The following is a 22877-nucleotide window of genomic DNA, read 5'->3' as shown; positions in this document are numbered from 1 at the left end:
AAAGTGTCCTGATTCATTGAAAAGAATTTTTTCCAGCCGAGGTTATACAGTTTTACAGACTCTTGGGATGGGAACTAAAGAGTCTGGACCAAATATCTGAATACCCTGTGAATTGTTTGCTAAACTACTTTTCTTTTTAGCACAAGTGGAGACAGACTCTTTTTTTCAGTAAAACAGAGCCAATATAATCGTTGAAACCTTCAAATGTGATGTGGGAAGATGATTATATAATGTCCATCCGAATATAAAATTAAAATGTTTAATAATTAGCAAATATGTGAATTTTTCAATTATCAAGTTCTTTTTTGGCCAAGTTGGCCTTTCACATTCTATTTCTTTCTTTATGTATAATTAAAAACTTTTAAATTCAGCTAATTTCTAGCTTTCAGTGAGCCTTTTGACTAATCAAATATTTTGGAAATGTTTTTAATTTATTATAAGAAGTCACTTTCTGTGATGTCTTCTTATAGTTCAGTGTTGTCAGCTCTTTTCCTGATGGACTTTTGGTTTGTGTGGAAGCAGCCTGAGGGTGTTCATTCCCCGTGAATGCTTACCTGTTGCTGTTGGGGTGTTACAAAAAGAGTAGAATGTTCTTTTATACGCTTGACCCAGTTTCTGCTAATGTTAATATCTCACATAACCAAAGTGTATTAATCAAGGCTAAGAAAGTATGATCATATTATTAATTGATCTGCTCCTTTTATTTGGATTTCCCATTTTTCCACTAATACTTTGTGTCTGTTCCACAGCCCAGTTCAGGATACTCCTCTGCATTGGGTCATCCTGTCTTCTTGGTATCCTGTCTGTAATCGTTTCTAAGCCTTTCCTAGCTTTTTGTGGCCTGGGCACTTATTCATTGTGTTGGGCACTTATTGCATTGTATAATGCCCCTCTGATGTTTCCTTAGAATTAGACTCTTGTTTGTAGAGTTTGGGAAAAAAGTCTTTCTCATGGCTTCATATCTAGGAGTACATGATATTAACATGATCTCATACTTCAGTTCAGTCGCTCAGTCGTGTCCGACTCTTTGCAACCCCATGAACTGCAGCACGCCAGGCCTCCTTGTCCATCACTAGCTCCCAGAGTCCACCTAAACCCATGTCTACTGAGTTGGTGATGCCGTCCAACCATCTCATCCTCTGTCATCCCCTTCTCCTCCTGCCCTCAATCTTTCCCAGCATCAGGGTCTTTTCTAATGAGTCAGCTCTTCGCATCAGGTGGCCAAAGTACTGGAGTTTCAGTTTCAACATCAGTCCTTCCAATGAACACCCAGAACTGATCTTTAGGATGGACTGGTTAAATCTCCTTGCAGTCCAAGGGACTCTTAAGAGTATTCTCCAACACCACAGTTCAAAAGCATCAATTCTTCGATGCTCAGCTTTCTTTATAGTCCAACTCTCACATTCATACATGACTACTGGAAAAACCATACCCTTGACTAGATGGACCTTTGTTGGCAAAGTAATATCTCTGCTTTTGAATATGCTGTCTAGGTTGGTCATACTAGGATGTTAGTATTGCTGTTGATCAGTTTTGTTTTTATTATGTTTTAACTAAAGATCCTTTGTCTGGGACTGTTAATTCTCTGACACTTTGCCCCATTAATGGTGACCATCGTTGACTAGTCTTTAAACCACCAGCTTCATTTTAATGGAAGAGCACAACTCCTGCCACAGCTCAGTTAGAAACTGTGATTCAGACATGAAGCCCATTTTGGGGCTTGCTACAACATTTCTTCATTCCTTACCCTGGGACTTGCCTGGTAAGAATCTGCATTCTTACCCAGTAAAACTCAGGGGCTTGCTACAACATTTCTTCATTCCTTACCCTGGGACTTGCCTGGTAAGAATCTGCATTCTTACCCAGTAAATAACTCAGGGATTGGGACCCAACCTCAGAAACCAAATCTCCAACAGAAAGGAGAACACTAGGGAAGGCAGGAAAGAGTGAGCTTTGGACTTTATTAGTCTTCTGGAGATAAGCCTTCTCCTTGACTGATGTGGCTTAATGGACGCCAGCCATTACCATCCTTTGTCCTATCTTGGCTGGCATCTGCCAGAGGGAGTGCTCTTCAGCATTTGACAAGGCCATGAAATCTTCGCTATTCAGGGACCCAAACCAGCAGTGATGAAGAGGTGAAGAGTTTCTTACTTCTCTTTTCAGTCCCTTCCTGCCATGATGCATTGCACAGTTACTGAATTTTTATCTACCCTGTCTTATTCTCAGAGGATGCACAGTGGGTTTGGGAAGAGAAGTACTGATGACTAGAGTTGGAAAACAAATCTTGATTCAAGCCACGAAAGACTTTAGGGTAAAATCTTAGGCCCTCTATGGGATATCAGTATCCCAGTGGGTCAAGTGGCTAAGCTGCTATTTTGTGGGTAGTAATCCGGGTCCTATTTGGTTTTCCTCATCCTCACATGAGATGGAGCGTTTTCTCTTTCTGACTTTGCCATCACAGTGATCTACAATCTTTGGGCTTGAGGTATAAGGCTTAGAGGAATACTTTGCAATATTGGATGAGTTGGGTCTAGTGAGTGGGAGTCCAAGTATCTTAATGGTATTGTAAAAACCTGAAACCTTTCTCCCACAAAGGTTTCACTCTGTTCATTTCCTTGGAGGTGAAGGTTGAGGAGAAGTGGGAGATGTGTGTCATGTATGACCAACCACTAGTCACATGTGGCTACTGAATACTTGCAGTGTGTCCGGTGCCACATGTTGAAAGAATAACATTTTGTATCTTTTTGTAAAATAAATTGCTTTTTAATATTCTTTTAAAATGTGATGACTAGAAAATTTTGTTGTATGTGTGGCTCACATCATATTTCTATTGGACAGTGGTTTTAACCCGAGAAGAGTATGAAGCACAGTGAATTGACCTTGTGTTCTCCTCTGAGTTCTAATAATGTTGGCATTAAAGGGAAAAGCTTCAAGAGTCATAATTTTCATTAAAAAAAAGTCTGATTCAGAAGAATTGGCTCATTTTACATGATTGCTTGGACTGGAGGAGAATCTGACATTTGGTATTTTCATAATTGAGAACATAACTTGCTGACTTTAAAAAAAAAAACACAACATTTTGTGCTTGGCCTCAGGTACCAGACTTTGAGCTCTTTGAAAATAGGGATGGTGTCCTTTCTCTTTTACCATCGTGTCCCTCCAAACCACATACTAACTAACACACAGAAGGTAGTTAACCTGGTATTTGGTGAGCAGCAAAATAACTTTCAAAGAAGAGAAAACCTTAGGAAGCTACCCTATATTTATGGTTGGAAGAGAGAAATACCCACCTTTATAAGGCACCCCTTTTTCTTAAGTCAGCCACCAAAAGTAAAGAACATTGATCCCAGTGTTTATTTTACTTCTTGATTTAATTACTATTCTCATCAGGTGTTGCTGTCAGCTGTGCTTATGATAAAGGATCTTTTCAAAATGCTTAACCTCACCATCCCCCCGGGTGAGGGGAAGACAGAAAAAGATGCTGCTTATACAAATTAATCCTCACTTGTTCAGATATTAAATCTAAGGGCCTGAAGACTGGATTATTCTTGTTTTTCCTCTTGTTTGATCCTTTTTTATCACTGCCCATGCTATGGAGGATCTAGAATTAATAATGAAAATGAGTTTAGGCTTGGACTATATTAAATCTTCATCTGGTTTTTAGCTTTTATTCTATTTCATGCTAAGCCAGAGCTTCTGTGAACACATGACTTACAGGCCCTCACTCTTCCGTTACATTCATTCCCTCAGTCTTCCTCCTTCAGTAGACGCCCTGGAGCTGGGTGAAAGAGCAGGCTTTGTGCTATGTTGTTATCTGGCCTGAGCCCTGTGCTGGGAAATTCAGGAGGAGCCTCCTTGGTTTTTGATTTTACATTATGCATGGTTCAGACTCCACCTAATCCATGAATCCAAACATAGTTAAGGGCATGTTGCCTTAGTTGCTTAGTCGTGACTGACTCTTTGGGAGTCAGTCATGGACTGTAACCCACTAGGCTCCTCTGTCCATGGGATTCTTCAGGCAGGAATACTGGCATGAGTTGCCATGCCCTCCTCTAGGCCATGTTCCTGCACCAAGGATCGAACCTGGTCTCCTGCATTGCAGGCAGATTCCTTACCATTTAACCTACCAGGGAAGCCCCTTGGTTAGAGGTGAGAATTATAGAATCTACGATGGCTTTTTTGCTCACTATTCCTAATAAAGTCCTCCAGAAAGAGGTTTTTTGGTTACATACAGCCTTATTTTTTGAAAATATTTGAAGCTTTGATTCTTATGCTAAACAGAATGGAAGATAACAGATTCTCTTGCAAGTGTGTATATGGTGGTGGTGAATGAGTGGAAAAGTACGGACTTTGGTGTCAGAAGACCCGTGTTTACTTCCTAGCTTGCTATTTTCTAGTTGTTAGACTCTAGAAAACTAACATATCATCTCTGAGCATAAATGTCCTCATTGGTTCAAACTGGACATTATCTACTTCACAGGGCTGTCATGTGTTAATAAAGGTGCAGGACTTATTTTTGGAACCAGTCCTTAGACTTGACAAACACTAAATGAATTGGTTTTCTCACGCAGGTCTTGTGATTTTCCTGGTGACAGACCACTCACCATCTTCTGTCTTCCTTTGGAGGTAGGGGAGGAGGGCATTGGGGTGATGATGTGGTAAAATCCACTCTAACTCTAGCTGTGAGAAAAAGAGCAGGGAACATGCGGTAAGCAATTGCTTCTAAAAAGCTCGGACTAAAAGCACTTGATGGATTTGTGCTGGTTTCCCGGTAGACTCATCTCTGTACTGCCCGCATAGCACAATTAATAGTTATTACTCAAGAAGGAACAAATAAAAAGGAGAGAGAGCAGGCATAAAAACATCCTTTCATCTTCCTGAAGACGGTCCCCTTTGTCAGGTCCGTGGAGCCATACCTGTGAATCATCCTGGGAAAGCACAGTGTGGGTGACTAGAAGGAAGATCTTGTGGTTCGTTTCTTACCCACTTCCTGGGCTGGGAGCTGTCTATGCTCATCTTTCTTATCTGCTGATGCTTTGTCAATATCCACTACCGTTCACAATGTATCTTCACAAACAGGGGCCTCTTTCTCACATCCTCACTCAAAATACGTCAGTGTGTAGAAAGCCTGTTACTTTCTGGGCAGAAAATGTTGGAGGGCAAAGCAGAATGCAGTTGAGAAGGTAAGCCTGGAGCATGGAAACGCACTGGAGTAAGTGTGTAGAAATGGGAATGTGAGTGTGAGCACAGAAACACTCCAGCCATGCTTGTTTTGTGAGCGAATGAAATGAGTCATAACCTTGCTCCAGACTGGCCACCTGACCTTGGGCACTTCACTCTGATGCTACTAGAGTCCCTGGATCAAGCTTTGCTACTTGGAGTCTTGAAGCTTAGATTAGAAAAGAACTCTGACTTTGAGGATGAATGCCCCAAATGGGCATCTAATTCTCCTATGGATTTAACTTTGTAGGCAGAATGGAGGTGACAATCATGGATTATAGGGTGTATTCCCATGTTTGAATTCAGGTGACACAGGAGTGATTGTGGGTGAGCTACATAATGTCTCTGAGTTTCAGTTTTGTCTTCTCTGAAACAAGAATAGGATTGTTTTCAGTGCAGGATATAGCACATGGTATAAGGTGCCTGGCACAGAGTAAGCTTTCAAGGGCTTTCTTGGTGGCTGCAATGCAGGAAACCTGGTTTTGGTCCCTGGGTTGGGAAGATCCCCTGGCGAAGGGAATGGCAGCTCACTCTAGTATTCTTGCCTGGAGAGTTCCATGGGCAGTGGAGCCTGGCAGGCTACAGTCCATGGGGTAGCAAAGAGTCAGACATGACTCTTCCATTTTGTGGAAGTAACACTTTCACTTCCATTGTGTTTACTACTGTTATTTTTATTATTTATCACCAGAATCCTTTTCCTTGACCCTATCTTAAAGGGATAGACTGTGGCTACAGGAAATACTAGCTGTGAAAGTGCTTTGTGTTAGAAAGATGTAAACTACCTATAGAGAGAACAAAGTAATTAAAGAAAGCATGAAATCCATTCCACCACCTTCCTTTTTATTTGTACTCATGGATTGTTTGGCTTCAAGTCTTGGATGTTATCTTTTTTTTTTTTTTTGGCTACATCTCTGGGATATTCTTCCCTTTTCTCTATTCTACCCATCATTATCCTAAGACATGTTCAAATTGCCTCCTTTTCGACTGGAGTTCCTGCGTCCAGACTCTCCTAGAGCCCTGGTTCTCAAAGTGTGGTTCTCTGAGCAACAGTATCACCATCAAGCCTCTCAGCTTGCCAGACATGAAACATCTTAAGCCCCACCCAGACCTGCTGACTCCTGGGGCACACTCCCTATTCTGTTGCAGGGCCTGTGTCCAACCCCACTTGATACCACCTACCACTTTTGCTCTGAGTATATGCATGCTTGTCCAGTGTGTGTGTGTTCTGCCTCTGGAATGTTTCCTGATTCTGATGGTTCTTACCATCTCTTTTGCAAGAGCTGGTTAAGAGACTGAGCATGTACCATGGAAAAGCATGAGTAGAACAGTGACCCAATCCAAGTCACCATTCATAACCTTGAAAGTGGCGATAGAGTCTCTGAAATGGTCTTTATACTTTTATGATTTTCCCTTGTGACTTTTCTCCACACTTGATGAGTGCTTAGTATACACGAGGCATTGCTTATAGTATACTCTAATGGATTCAGTTCAGTGCAGTCGCTCAGTCGTGTCTGACTCTGTGACCCCATAAACCATAGCACGCCAGGCCTCCCTGTCCATCACCGACTCCCGGAATCCACCCAAACCCATGTCCATTGAGTCGGTGATGCCATCCAACCATCTCACCCTCTGTCGTCCCCTTCTCCTCCTGCCCTCAACCTTTCCCAGCACCAGGGTCTTTTCAAATGAGTCAGCTGTTCGCATCAGGTGGCCAAAGTATTGGAGTTTCAGCTTCAACATCAGTCCTTCCAATGAACAGCCAGGACTGATCTCCTCTAGGGCAATCGAATTATCTCATTCTTTATCTTCCTCTTGTCTTAGGATGTCAGCTCTCTAAACGTGGGGACCTTGTCTGTTGCCACTGTATCCCCAGCCTGTGGAAGATTGCCTGACATAAGAGATGAACTTGGGGAATGGCTATTTAGGAAATGAATGGGTCCCAGAAGATTATCATTTGAGAACACACCTACATTCAAGGAAAGAAGAGTCTCCTTCCTATTCCAGCTATGTTCCAAGAGAAAATAACCTTACGTGGGTCTTTAGTCTAAGAGGTGGAACAAACATTGAAATGTGATTAGGACTTGCTCTAGTGGCCTTGGATGCACATGCAGATCCTGTCTGGGAGAGAGATCCTTGAGTGGTACCTTAATGAGAAGAAGTCTTTTAAAGCCTTAAGTTTGGTGCTTGGCCTGGTTGGAAATACAGGGCCTTCTGACTGCTATTCTTTGTGCTCACGTTGTCAATGTATGTATACGAACCTTTTATTATTATGGACTCAGTCGGCAGTAACCATGGTGAGTAGACCTATCACACAGCATTTTTCTGAGTCAGTTTAAAATGCTGACAATTAAATATACCGTACTCTTTTAAGCCATCCATCAGTCTCCCTTGTTGTCATGGTGACCGGAGTATATTTAGAAATGTGACAAGTACACTGAGTTCAATTGCACTTTTGCCAAAACATAGTTTTGCAGCTAAAATTGAATTTCCTGATTGAAGATCCAAGTGCTGTTAAGGGGGCATGATCATTCCTATACATTATTCTGGAAGCACAACTTACATCATTATATTAAGTCAGCAGTTAAAGTCAATGGCACCCCACTCCGGCACTCTTGCCTGGAAGATCCCATGGACGGAGGAGCCTGGTGGGCTGCAGTCCATGGGGTCGCTGGGAGTCGGACACGACTGAGCGACTTCACTTTCACTTTTCACTTTCATGCATTGGAGAAGGAAATGGCAACCCACTCCGGTGTTCTTGCCTGGAGAATCCCGGGAACGGGGGAGCCTGGTGGGCTGCCGTCTTTGGGGCCGCACGGAGTCGGACACGACTGAAGCGACTTAGCAGTAGCAGCAGAAAGTCTTATCAGGCTAGTAAGATACTGACACTAGAAGTTGTTATACTTAGAGATGATGAAATAAAGTGAGATAAAGATCTGTCTTTTTTTACTTTAAAAATGAAATTTGGACCTCTTCAGTATAACCAGTTTAATGATGTATTCTTTTATACATTTATAAAAATTTGTAGGTAAATGTGCATATGTCTATTCCTCCAGATTATATTTTTTATTTAAAAACCTCTTTAGGGACTTCTCTGGCAGTCTAGTGGTTAAGACTCCCTGCTTCCACTCATGGGGCAGGGGTTCAATCCATGGTTGGGAAACGAAGATCCTGTATGCCATGTGGCATAGCCAAAAAAAAAAAAAGAAAGAAAGAAAGAAAGAAAAAAACTTATTAAGGACCTCCTCTCTTCTACTTATAATCCATCCTTAGCAACATTAGGACATCTTTTTTTCACTTTTGGTCTGACCTCAGATTGACAAGCATCCTTATTTTTCCCCAAACTCACTCCTTTTGGGTTTCAAATGGAGTAAAGAGACCTTTTGCTCAAACAAAGGAAAAGTGAAAATCTCTTTTGTCTGGTCAGGAACTTGGTATGAATCTTCACTCTCCTTGTGTCTTGTCACTGCAATGCAAAGAATGATGCTGATTATGAGCTGCTTGCTCGTCTGACCACAGATAGTTTAGGGAATTATGCAATGGCTAGGTCATTGTTATAACTCTGATTTCTTTCCTGGTCAAAGACAGATTCTTGTTCTTTTTTATTTTTTTAAAGCAGAATGCTACTGCTGCTGCTAAGTTGCTTCAGTCGTGTCCGACTCTTTGCGACTGTGTAGATGGCAGCCCACCAGGTTTCTCTGGCCACGGAGTTCTCTATGCAAGAATACTGGAGTGGGTTGCCATTTCCTTCTCCATAAAGCAGAATGACATTTTGTTTATTTATTTATTGACTACACACTGAGGCTTATAGGATCTCAGTTCCCTGAACAAGAATTGAACCCGGGCCATGACATTGAAAGCCTGGAATCCCAACCACTAGGCAACCAGGGAACTCTCCAGATTCTTGCTCTTGAAGTGAGAAACAGTTGCTTCTGGATACTTCTGCTTCTGTGTTTCCGGGGAGCTGAATGCTTTGGTAACTGGGGTTGATTTTAAGTCCTTGATAATATATATGCTGAACTTTTTATTTCTTTCATTTTCATGGCAAAGTCTGTTATGGTAAGATTTACCACTGAGTCTTTAGGATATGCAGGCACTGTGTATACTAAGCTCTTCAATGGATCATTTCACTGTAGTGACACAGTAATTTTGAGTGAGTCCTATTATCGTTCTCATTTTACATGAAAGAAGCAGGTTTAGAGAGATTTTATGTCTTGACTGAGAGCATACCTTGAGTGGTAATGGAGTCTGGATTCTGATCTTTGTGGCATATTAACCAGTGACCCCCTCGTGGAAGGCACACAGTGAATATCTGTTGACTAATCAATGGATTAGTCACTAATCATGATGAAGTTTTATGTCCATGTTTCAGTGTTTCTGGGGCTCAGAAACACTGATAGCTCAGTTGGTAAAGAATCCGCCTGCAATGCAGGAGACCCTGGTTCGATTCCTGGGTCAGGAAGATCCGCTGGAGAAGGGATAGGCTACCCACTCCAGTATTCTTGGGCTTCCCTGGTGGCTCAGCTGGTAAAGAATCCACCTGCAATGTGGGAGACCTGGGTTTGATCCCTGGGTTGGAAATATCCCCTGGAGAAGGGAAAGGCTACCCACTCCAGTATTCTGGCCTGGAAAATTCTATGGACTGTATAGCCCATGGGGTCGCAGGTCGAAAACAGTCGGACAAGACTCAGCGACTTTCACTTTCACTTCAGTGTTTCTAAATACTAATGTGGCAGCTGATAAGGGTAAACAGGTAGCGGGATCTGAATGTAGAACTGAGCCACTCTGTGCCTGGAGAATCCCATGGACAGAGGAGTCTGGCAGTCCATAGGGTTGCATAGAGTTGGACATGACTGAAGTGACTTAGCATGTTGCATGAATCTCCCCTAAAGGTTTGGAACCAAAGATGATTAGTATGAAGCAGTAGGGAAATAGACATAAATCCCATCAAGTCCAGTGGTTCAGTCTCAGGACCTATTTACACTCTTAAAAATGAGTTTTTATTTATGGGAGTCATAACTAATGCTGTTCATTATCATAGAAATTAAATTAATTACAAATAAATTAAAGCCAATATTTTAATGAAAATTATTTGTATGAAAATAAGTTTGTTTTCCAAAATAAACAAAAAATTACTGAAAAAATTGGCAACTGGAGTCTTTGCATTAAATTTTTTGCAATATGTATTTTGATTAAAATTTTTGAGGAAAATCTTGAGAGAATTTACAGATAGGGAGTAAAAAAGAGGTAATCATGGATTTTTTTCTTTGATACTATACCAATATATGACGAGTGGTAGTTTCTTAAAGTTTAATTGCAATGTGAAATATGAAATCATATCAATAAACCTTTTTTTTTAAACAGCCCATTATATTAAAATCTATTGGTCTTATTTTTATTTTTTTTTTAATTTATTTTGATTGGAGGCTAATTAGTTTATAATATTGTATTGGTTTTGCCATACATCAACATGAGTCTACCATGGGTGTACATGTGTTCCCAATCCTGAACCCCTCTCCCACACCTCCCTCCCCGTACCATCCCTCTGGGTCATCCCAGTGTACCTGCCCCAAGCATCCTGTATCCTGCATTGAGCCTGGACTGGTGATTCATTTCTTATATGATATTATACATGTTTCAATGCCTTTCTCCAAAATCATCCCACCCTCTCCCTCTCCCACAGAGTCCAAAAGACTGTTCTATACATCTGTGTCTCTTTTGCTCTCTTGCATACAGGGTTATCGTTACCATCTTTCTAAATTCCTGATCTTCACCTATGATTGCATAACATCATTTATTACTTGTTTCGTGGAGTTGTGCATATCTTCCAAATATTGAAATGTTTTGTTCTTTAGTATTTTAAAGTAATCACATTTGTTAATATCACTGCTGATTTCATCAGCAAGACTATTTTAAGTATTTCAGTTCAGTTCAGTTCAGTTCAGTTCAGTCTCACAGTTGTGTCCGACTCTTTGCGACCCCATGAATCGCAGCACACCAGGCCTCCCTGTCCATCACCAACTCCCGGAGTTCACTCAAACTCATGTCCATCGACTTGGTGATGCCATCCAGCCATCTCATTCTATCATCCCCTTCTCCTCCTGCCCTCAATCCCTCCCAGCATCAGAGTCTTTTCCAATGAGTCAGCTCTTCACATCAGGTGGCCAAAGTACTGGAGTTTCAGCTTTAGCATCAGTCCTTCCAATGAACACCCAGGACTGATCTCCTTTAGGATGGACTGGTTGGATCTCCTTGCAGTTCAACGGACTCTCAAGAGTCTTTCCAACACCACAGTTCAAAAGCATCAATTCTTTGGCACTCAGCTTTGTTCACAGTCCAAGTCTCACATCCGTACATGACCACTGGAAAAACCATAGCCTTGACTAGACGGACCTTTCTTGGCAAAGTAATGTCTCTGCTTTTGAATGTGCTATCTAGGTTGGTTATAACTTTCCTTCCAAGGATTAAGCATCTTTTAATTTCATAGCTGCAATCACCATCTTAAGTGATTTTGGAGCCCCGTCCACTCCTGCCAAATAAAGTCTGACTCTGTTTCCACTGTTTCCCCATCTATTTCCTATGAAGTGATGGGACCAGATGCCATGATCTTCATTTTCTGAATGTTGAGCTTTAAGTCAACTTTTTCACTCTCCTCTTTCACTTTCATCAAGAGGCTTTTGAGTTCCTCTTCACTTTCTGCCATAAGGGTGGTGTTATCTGCATATCTGAGGTTACTGATATTTCTCCTGGCAATCTTGATTCCAACTTGTGCTTCTTCCAGCCCAGTGTTTCTCATGATGTACTCTGCATAGAAGTTAAATAAGCAAGGTGACAATATACAGCCTTGACATACTCCTTTTCCTATTTGGAACCAGTCTGTTATTCCATTCCAGTTCTAACTTTTGCTTCCTGACCTGAATATAGTTATTAGGAAGTTGTCAAATGTATAATATAAATAGTAGATGCAAGGTTTTCAAAATTCTAATTTTCACTTTAATATTTTAATTTCATCATTGACAATAAAGCTTGTTAGTTCTTTTTCTTGAAATTATGTTTTTTTGGTTTAGTTTTGAGAAAATGTATGACAGGACCAAGTCTGAATGACCATTCTTTCAGGTAAAAATGGTGTTTCAAGCAAGGAGCCATTACTTTATTTCTCAATTCAAACAATCAAGTACCTGAATTTCTTGGAGACAACCATTGTAGTTTGGGATTAGCAGAAGTGCTTCATGAATACTTCCTCTATCTCACACAGAATATTAAAAAGATGTGTCAGTCTTATAAAGATGATATAGAAACCTCAGGATTGAGATTTTATAAAATTAAGGATTTTTGATTCATTCAGGGCAGTATCAAGTGAAGCAGTCCCCTTGAAGCCCCTCTTCACTGTGGGTGCTTGGTGATGAAAAGTACAATGACTTTCAGTACCTTTTGGTGACACTTCCTTGATTCATGTTAAAACTCCAGTCATTTTAACCCACACATTGCTTTTGTACTATTGGTATAAATGTATACACAGTGAAAAAGGTTCAAAACATAAAAATGAACTTTCAGTCCCTTGGAAGGGTCTGGAGGACCTTTACTTTAGGAGTTTAACTCCTAAGTTTATGGATCACACACTGAGAGCCACTAATCTAATTCAGATCTAATCTGGATCTAATCAAAGATCTAATCTTTGCATTTCATGAGAAAGAGGAGCTGGAAAAGACCAACCCAAGACAGCCCCACCAGTTACGGACAAGAACTCAGTACATTCCTCCTTTTTTCTCTTGATTTCCTGTTTCAGTTTCAGAAATTTCAAGGTAAATGTTTGTGAAGTTCTTTTGTGAATATAATGATACCAAAGTGAAGTCGCTCAGTCATGTCCGACTCTTTGCGGCCCCATGGACTGCAGCCTCCCAGGCTCCTCCATCCATGGGATTTTCCAGGCAAGAGTACTGGGGTGGGTTGCCATTGCCTTCTCCAGGGGATCTTCCCGACTACAGGATTAAACCCGGGTCTCCCGCATTGCAGGTGGAGGCTTTACCCTCTAAGCCACCAGGGAAGCCCCCAGTGATACCAAAATATATAATTACTGAACATATTTAGGAAGATTTCTGTATTTTTTGCATATTAAACCCTTTGCATAGTTTCCCTGCTCTGCACCACTCACTCTTTTGCTTTTCAATATTTCAGTAGTCACCACCACTGCCTTTGTAATCAGAACATGCTTTGTCTTTGCCAAATGGAGAGGAGGTGAGGGAGCAGTTGGATGCTTATTCATTTTCTGGTTTAGAATTCCAGTTTGTGGGGAAAATAGAATCAGTGAGTTTGTGCTGAAGCAGCCATTTCTTTCTTCACCTAGATTATTAGTTAAAAGTCATAGGAAAGGAAACTGTACAAACAACCATTATCTTTCATATCACAACAAGTCATCTCTCTGGCCAACCAAACTCAACCTTCTATTATCTATTAAAGTTTCTCTCTCCCTGCAGGAGGGATGTTGTCCAACAAAATTACTCTTAATTTTGCTTTTGCTTATGTTAATATTTTATGTGATCTGTTTTCTTCCATAAAAATTGGTCAGGTTTTGAAATCGTCATGAAGGATGCTAAGAGAGACAGTAGAACTAGACCTAGATATTGAATTTTCTGTTTAATAGCTTCCTCTCCTGTTTTACAATAGTTTTGAGGGATGTTGGGGGTTGAAAGCAGTTGCAGTGTATAAAAATGAGTAAATTTGGCAAAATATAAAAAGAGGTTTGCAGACTCTCAAATGTATTGTTCTCTCACCTTCAAATAAGTTGGATATTCTTTTCCAATATGCCATTTTTTCCTATATCTCATCCAACAGTTGCTCACTTTCCCTTACCTGTGCACTCTGTGAACTGAACTTTGTTTTCTAACCTTCTGATTCTTCCCTCGTGATTCTCATTACCCTAAAGGCTAATCAGATTTGGCCTCATGTCACCCCTGGTGGTGCTAGTGGTAAAGAATCTACCTGCAATGCAGGAGACCTGGGTTCAGTCCCTGGGTTGGGAAGATCCCCTGGAGGAGGGCGTGGCAACCCACTCCAGTATTCTTTCCTGGAGAATCCCATGGACAGAGGAGCCTGGAAGGCTACAGTCCATAGCATCACAAAGAGTTGGACATGACCGAAGGGACTTAATATACATACACCTGTTTATCAGCTCTTCTCTAAACCAAGGACTTTGGTAACTCTTTTTTCTGTCTGCAAAACTCATGTTTCCTGTCTGTAGTTACCTGAAAACCATTGAGTCTTTTCTGTTTCTTTTTTAGAACTTCTAGTTATGGTTTTCCTAGCCATGTATTAGGCTCAAAAATTGCCCCTCGCAACAGTTCTAACTCTTTACAATGTTTTCTGCTTCCTTTTTGGAACCTCTGGAGCTTGGGTCTGTCCTGTGCTTAGTGCATCATAGGAGCTTCATGGATGTATTGAATGGATGTTATTTTTATCCAGGGATCTCTTCTTCAAAGGGCATTCTCCAGATTTTTATCTAGTGATCTGAACTGTTGTTTATCTCTCAGCTAAGTCTTTGAAACCTGGAGCTTCACTGGCCTGTCTTCTAATGCTGACTCCCTCTCATTAGGATGTCATGCATGCCTTTCCTGGCAGATGGCCACTTAGCCTCTACTTGAACACTTCTAATTCTTTGTGAGGCGATTGTTTCTACTACTGGATAGCTTATGTTTAACAATCTCCTTTGCATTGTTCTGAAACTGAATTTTCATAGTTTCAACCCTAATAGTTCTAGCATTGCAGATTTTTCAAAAGTATCATGATTTATATAGGACATATCCTTAGATACCCAAAGACAGCTTTTTATTCCGTATCCATCTTTGCTCCTCCTTCAGTCTTCTTCTTACTGCTTATATCTTGGTCCCTGAGAAGGTTTGGATGCTCAAATTCTTTATGCCTTCCCTATTTCATATTACTTTCTAGAGTTCCATCATGCAGTCCAATTCTAAGAGCCTTTTTTAAACCCACTTCTCTTTGTCTGTTAAACTGAGAACAGTGTGAGTTTGGGACCCTAAAAGCTGGGATATGAATTCTAGTACCACAACTTATTTGGTGTGTGAACTTCATGAGTTACTCAATCCTTCTAAGCATTCCTTTACTCAGATGCAAAATGGATGTATAATGACTTCTAAGAATATTTTTAAGGATTAAGATATGTGAAGTGCTTAGCTTAGTTATCGAAACATAGCATGTTTAATAGATATTTCTTTTAACTTGATCAGCTTTTAAAAAATCTTTCCCTTGTGGCTCAGCTGGTAAAGAGTCCACCTGCAATGTGGGAGACCTAGGTTCAATCCGTGGGTTGGGAAGATCCCCTGGAGAAGGGAATGGCTACCCACTCCGGTATTCTGGCCTGGAGAATTCCAGGGACTGTATAGTCCATGGAGCTACAAAGAGTTGGACATGACTGAGTAACTTTCATTTCCTTTTTGTTTATTGAATTAGAGTTGATTTACAGTATTGTGTTAGTTTCAGATGTGTGCTTATATATTTATCTATATATGTATATAAGTGTATATATGTATATCTCAACTCTTTTGTCTTTGATTTTTTTCCCCTATATATGACTTTTTTTTCTTTTTTAGAAATCATTATTTCAAGAATCTCTCCTTTTATAATCTATGGGAACTTGAATAGATTTTGTATCCTACTGTTGTGTGACTATTGTATAAGTATTAATTATGTTGAGTTGTTTCATAGTGCTTTTCAGGTCTACTATATCCTTCTCAATATATCTACTATATCTACTTCTCAGTATATTCATTCTATTAATTTTTGAGAGGTTGATATTGAAACTCCAACTAAAAATCTTAATTAATCTACTTAAAAATAATTATAATATATAGTGGTACTATATGCAACCTTGTTCTGTATTTTCCAAGTCTCCTGTAAATGTGTTATCATATTTTCATAATTAAAAAATGCTATTACAATAAAAAATAGAATCTCTCCTTCTCCTCTTTCTTTCTCTATTTTCCCCTGTTTGGATTTTATTTATATTTATAATCTTAAAAAGAAGTCCCATTATCTCTAGATTTGTTTCCTCCTTTGTTTTTTTAATTTGGTATCACTTAGCATGGTTTTCTTGACAATCATTGTTTTCTACATTAATTTTCTCAGCTCCTGCCTGCATTTCTATTCATATCTTCAGCCTTTATTATTCTTACTGTGAAAAACATTTCTTCACCCCTGTACTGGGTTAATGATGGCTGGGCCATTGCAGGTTACTTAACTCTTCACTGAACCACTCACTTAGTAGCTTCTAGAATCATTTCGTTAAACAATACACTTTTTTTTACATTAACTGTTCAATTAATTTAAATTCACCCTACACTTACTAACCTCTTGTTATGTGGCATGTAATGAGCTTAATGCTATAGGAGTTATGTGAAACACTTTTATCATTTGTTCATTCAGTCATTCAGTAAACATTTTCTTGAGTACTTACTAAGGATCAGATTCTGGATTTGGGGTTTGGTTTCAAGAAACTGAGTTCGACAGGGTATTTTCTTCAAGAAACACAACCGAGGAAAAGTTATAAAACAGTGTGGTAATTTTGTTGTTGTTCAGTTGCTCAGTCGTGTCCCACTCTTGCGACTCCATGGACTATAGCCCACCAGGCTCCTCTGTCTGTGAGATTTCACAGCAAGAATACTGGAGTTAGTTGCCATTTTTTTTTTTTTTTTTCCCTCTAGGGGATCTCCTCAGCCCAAGAACTGAACCTGCATCTCCTGCTTTGCAGGTGGGGTTTTTTTTTTTTTACTGCTGAGCTACCTGGGAAGCCCCGGTGTCAATTTTAGTGATCTATACATGAAACTAGGCATTACGTTTGTCTTTACAAAGGCTGCTTCATCAAATGCTTTTGGGTCAGGCGAAGCTTTATAGCAAGAGAGACACTTAAAGGCTTGGTAAGAGCTTAGAGTCCACTGGAAATATAAGACCTATACTAGGGTTTTGGTTATAAAGCCAGCTTCTAAATTCTGTGTGTTATCCTTGGCTTCTCTCCCCCTGCTTCCCAGAATTGCATACATGCAACATTTGCCTTTTTTTGTTTTTTTCTTGTTTAGTTTTGGGGCCTTAGAACCAGTGTTTGGGACCTAATTACTGCATGAATGCATACATATTTCTATATTCCAAAGTAGGAATAATGACATAAATTCATAAAAATAATCTCATAATGCTAGGACACTTTACAAAGTCTTTCTCTATCTATCATTTCATTTACTTCTTATAGAATGGCTTGTGGGTTTCCTCAGCGAGTATCTTAAACACTATTACTGATAGATATTAGACAAGAATTAGCACTGAATAATTATGTGTGGAGGATTTGCAAAGAATTTTTTCTCTTTATTTCAAAGTGATCATGCTGTATTATCTGATTTTATTTAGATCATAAACCAGCTTTGCCCATTACCAGGTATCTAGGAAAAAGTCTCTTTTCCACTCTGAGGTCAGGTTTGTCACTTGCCAAACGGAGATATTGCAACTATTACTAACTATTTCCCCTCATTGGATTAGGTGAAGAGTAAAATCATTAATTCATGTGAAAGAATAATGTATATATCTGATCACAACTGAAAACACAATAAGTGTACTTTTCGAGTGACCAGATTGTGAACTACTTTGTCACAGTCAATTCAGCTTAAGTAAGTAATTTTCACTTGTTTCTTAAACTTTCTGAGGCAGCTGCATGTCTCGCATGCTCAGTTGTTTAATCTTGTCCGACTGTTTGCCACCCCATGGGCTGTAGCCCGCCAGGCTCTTCTTTCCATGGGATTATCCTGGCAAGAATACTGGAGTGGGTTGCCATTTCCTCCTCTAAGCTACACGTCTTCCTTCTGTCTGTTTACCCAGTAGTGACTGCTGCTAAGTGCTGTATGTTCAATAAACACTTGTTGATTGGATTTTTTAAAGCACTGGTCTTCTGAAGTCCAGTGCCGGAAATTTGTGAGCTATTTACATTTTTGCTTTGGATTCCTAAAGCCTCTGATTTAATTTCTAGATTATAAGTTCTGTTGATAGAACCCTTATAAATATCACATGAAGAAGATGAGCATTACCTTTAGGCCAAAGCAATTTACTTTTTAAAAATCTGATTAATTTCAACACAATCAGCCAGGATGTCAGAAGATCTCAGTGTCTTTGATAGATGCTGACAGCTGAGGAAATTAAAATCAGGGAGGGAAGCAATTAAATACTGGCAAACATTACTTTAATGAGACAACCAAATTGTTCATAAGCCACAGAGTACGTTGTATTCTTGATAAGTGTCTTAAGGTATCATTTAAAAATGTTCTTCATGTGGGATTTGATGTTGGGAGTGGAGGACATTCCATGTTTGTCATTTAATACCTTTGGCCTGATCTCACATTTCGATTACTTTTGGGGTCACACTTCCTAATAATCATGTTTAAGATTATGATGTTGTTTAATTTACAAGTTATCGTCTCACCACCACCTTTATCAATTCATAAAACTTACCGAAATGCACAGTCTAGACAAAATAATGTTTGGCTTTTCCACAGTGGTTTAGGGATAGCCATGGTCAAGATGCTGGAAGGGATTGGGGGCAGGAGGAAAAGGGGACAACAGAGGATGAGATGGCTGGATGGCATCACCGACTTGATGGACGTGAGTTTGAGTGAACTCCGGGAGTTGGTGATGGACAGGGAGGCCTGGCGTGCTGGGATTCATGGGGTCACAAAGAGTCGGACACGACCGAGCGACTTAACTGAACTGAACTGAACTGATGGTCAAGACTCATGGAAAGAGAAACAGAAAAATGTAAATCTCATACAACTTCTAATTGAAAAGATTTGGGAATTGTAGCACTAAAACCAGAACCAAGGTCCTCAATTCCCAGTCTACTGTTCTTTTTAAGATAGCACCCCTTGTTCAGAATAAACGTCTGGCATTACGGGACTGAAGACACTTCAGTTTATTTGCTTAGAGCGTTTTTACAAGGCTCTGTCAGTTGCTTATTTGTACTACAGCACTTGTTAAATATCAAATATTAAGGGGCATCCATACATTGGCCTTAGTGATTCTCAGGCCAGTTGGTTGGAATTTTTCTTCATAATGTCAAGATCATCACTTAGAGTTTTTTTTTTTTTTTTTTCACCTAGAGTTCTGTTGTCTAAAATTGTTCAGGGGTGGAGTGGTTGATCCAGAGGCTACTGTGGTTATTGGAAAACCTGTTTTTATCTCTTCTTTCTTCATTTCTCCTGACCTCCCATTCCTCTCTTCTTTTTTCCTTATTCTTCATCATTTTCTTTCCTTTCACTTTTTATCCCCTCCCCCTTTGGCTCCATTGTTCTCTCCAGTTTCTCCCCCAAATACAGTAGAAATGATCAACTATTTTATACTAGTCCCAGCTCTCAGTTTCTTGATTCTTATTTTGCTTTGATCCTAATTAATGTGTTAAAGTTTTTTAAGTTAGAGGTTGATCATACAAGTTTTTTTTTTGTTGAAATTGCTTCTGGAAATGAGAAGTGATGGGTTGGGTGATTTGACAAAGGATGCATCCTCGCCAGGTTTTGGGTCCGCAGTCATAAAATCCACAGAGGATTTGTCACTGGATTTGTCACTTGTCCCAGATGTCTTTATGGGTCTAGAGGAGAACTCCACTGCATCAGAAAATACTCGAGTTACTGAGGACACGTGCCACTCAAACCGTGTGAGAAGAGGATGGTGAACTTCTTAGCTAGAAGGTTTTAGCTCTTCTACAGTGTGAGATGAAACTTACTGATGCAGACCCCTTTACGAAAATTTAGTGGTACAGCCTTGTATTGTTTCTGTGGCTTGTGTTTCGATAGCTTGCCCAAGGATGTCACGTCTCTGAAACTTCACTGGGGAGAGCTGAGAAAGTGTTGATGGTAACCCTGCATCGAATACTCCCTCAGCTTAGTAATGTGTCACCTTCTGGTTAGACCACAGATGCGAAGTCTCTCTCCTTTCACTTGCTAGTGAAGCAGGACTCAGTACTAAATGTGCCTTGGCCCCTTGACAGTAGACTTTTACAGGCTATATGCTCACTTTACCTTTCCTTCCAAATAGAGTGCTCCCAACTGGGAGGCTGCATCGTGTAGTAGAAGCGTCCTTACTCGTTTGGGGATCAAGATCCGAGGATAAACTTTTATATGTTTCATATTAACCATGTGATGGTTGAAGTTTGGCTTCCTGATCAGTAAAATTGGGGTAATACGGTTTCATTGGGGTTATGTTAAGGATGATTTGAGATAACATGATCATGAAATATTTTTCAAACTATAAACTATAGTATTACAGATGATTAATATTTTTATTTTGGTGGCATATGGCAATAATTTCTCACAGAATTTAATATCAACCATGCTGTATTCCTAATCATCTGATTTAGGCCCCTATATGAAAATGGGATATGTTAATAAAACTTCTGAGACATCTTTGAAAGTGAAGTGAAATTGCTCAGTTGTGTCCGACTCTTTGCGACCTCATGGACACCAGGCTCCTCCATTCATAGGATTTTCTAGGCAAGAGTACTGGAGTGGGTTGCCATTTCCTTCTCCAGGGAATCTTCCTGACCCAGGGATTGAACCCAGGTCTCCCGCATTGTAGACAGATGCTTTACTGTTTGAGCCACCAGGGAGGTCCTGAGAGATCTTTCAGTTCAGTTCAGTTCAGTTGCTCAGTTGTGTCCGACTCTTTGCGACCCCATGAATCGCAGCACACCAGGCCTCCCTGTCCCTCACCAACTCCCGGAGTTCACTCAGACTCACGTCCATCGAGTCAGTGATGCCATCCAGCCATCTCATTCTCTGTCGTCCCCTTCTCCTCCTGCCCTCAATCCCTCCCAGCATCAGAGTCTTTTCCAATGAGTCAACTCTTCACTTGAGGTGGCCAAAGTACTGGAGTTTCAGCTTTAGCATCATCCCTTCCAAAGAAATCCCAGGGCTGATCTCCTTCAGAATGGACTGGTTGGATCCCCTTGCAGTCCAAGGGACTCTCAAGAGTCTTCTCCAACACCACAGTTCAAAAGCATCAATTCTTCGGCGCTCAGCCTTCTTCACAGTCCAACTCTCACATCCATACGTGACTACTGGAAAAACCATAGCCTTGACTAGACAGACCTTTGTTGGCAAAGTAATGTCTCTGCTTTTGAATATGCTATCTAGGTTGGTCATAACTTTCCTTCCAAGGAGTAAGCGTCTTTTAATTTCATGGCTGCAGTCACCATCTGCTTTGCTTCTCAACAAATCTATCCCTGTGTTAAAACTGACCCCTTGTTCTTGCAGTCCTATTGGACGCTCCATTTTTCTGAACCTAAAGCATGATACAGGCACAGACTTTAGACTGACCTGTGATAAATCCTCAGGCTTTCCCCTAAAGCAGTTTCTTTTGCTTTTTGGGTTGAGGGGATACATGATTCTTCAATTTTGAGGCTTTGTCACATGGAACAAAAGTTCTTTGTGATGCTGGTAGGTGAAGTCATGTAGATTGACACAGATAAATACTATGGTATTTCAAAACTAGAGACATGAATCAAGGAAATACCCAACCCAGAGATACCCTCTATTCTTGTGTGCTTAGAACATTATTCTTTGATCATATAAGCATGTGCTTATAGGAAGGAATTTTTGTATACCATTTTGTTGACCACCCCATCAATGCTTATATATATGAAATAATGGAGGAAAATCTTCCCCCCAAAAGTTTAACTCATCTTTGGCTGTGAAGTGGGTATTATATGTCTCATTTACATATAAAGAAATTGACACTTGGGGGTTTAAGTAACTTGCCTAAGGCCATTGGTAAGAGGCAGACAGGTCTGACTGGCTCTAAATCCTGTGTTTTCCCCACTTCCTCATGTCAATCAAATAACTGGTTTTATCTAATTATTTCCTCCTTCACTAAGTCTGGTGGATCAAGTCAATGAGTTGTCTGTCCTCATATTTTCCTTACCTAATATTCTGGATGTAAAGGAAAGCCCACTGGATGAACAGGTAGAGCTCAGAGGGTACAAACTCTCATCTTGGCATGTATTGTACTGTGCCGTCTTGGGCAAGTTACCTACCTTTTTTGACTTCAGTTTTTGCATCTGTAAAATGAGGAAAATAATATCTATTCACATTTGTGAATTTAACCATGAGAGAGATATTGGTTCCTTTCTCATCCTCCTTATCCTCTGTGAGCTTTTGTTTCCTCACCTATAAAGTGATAGAATAATCTCTTCCTGCTTCTTTACCAAGTTGACATGGACTAAAATGAGATAATGAATGTGAAAGTGTTTTGTGAAACCAGAAACTGCTGTATATATAGAAGAGTTTATGATTATTAATGAATAAATAGAGCTTGCAAGCTAAGAGTAACTTTTCCCTGTTTTGTTTACAGACACTAGCATTGCAGTTTGCTGACCCTTGTGTCCACTGATCATTCCAAGAACGAGCTGTCCAAGGTAAGAGGGGCTTGGTATCATCACATTTATGAAATGCTAATAGGCATCTGTAGTGTTTAAGGTAGATTTCACTCCCAACAGAAGAAATATGAAGGTATTCCAGGAGCACCAAAACCTGAAACATGGCCAAGGCAGTGAAGTGCTTCCTTTCCCTTTTATGTTTCCTTGATTTGATTTCCTTTTTAATTCCAGCTTTTTGAAGCTTCAT

The 22877-nt window shown here is 40.1% G+C and overlaps 1 protein-coding gene across 10 annotated transcripts in view; it reads left to right on the top strand.

The window, feature by feature from the left end:
• LPP (LIM domain containing preferred translocation partner in lipoma) overlaps window positions 1-22877 on the top strand; it is a 757855-nt gene that overhangs the window by 159227 nt on the left and 575751 nt on the right. For all 10 annotated transcript variants that reach the window (XM_005201494.5, XM_015471873.3, XM_059884788.1 and 7 more), the window contains one exon: window positions 22606-22669. The gene's annotated coding sequence lies outside the window, so the exon portion shown is untranslated. The remainder of the gene's footprint in view (window positions 1-22605; window positions 22670-22877) is intronic.

The sequence above is a fragment of the Bos taurus genome, chromosome 1, assembly GCF_002263795.3.
Source record: "Bos taurus isolate L1 Dominette 01449 registration number 42190680 breed Hereford chromosome 1, ARS-UCD2.0, whole genome shotgun sequence".
NCBI classification, from domain to species: domain Eukaryota; kingdom Metazoa; phylum Chordata; class Mammalia; order Artiodactyla; family Bovidae; genus Bos; species Bos taurus.
This window is presented reverse-complemented; position numbering and strand designations above follow the sequence as displayed.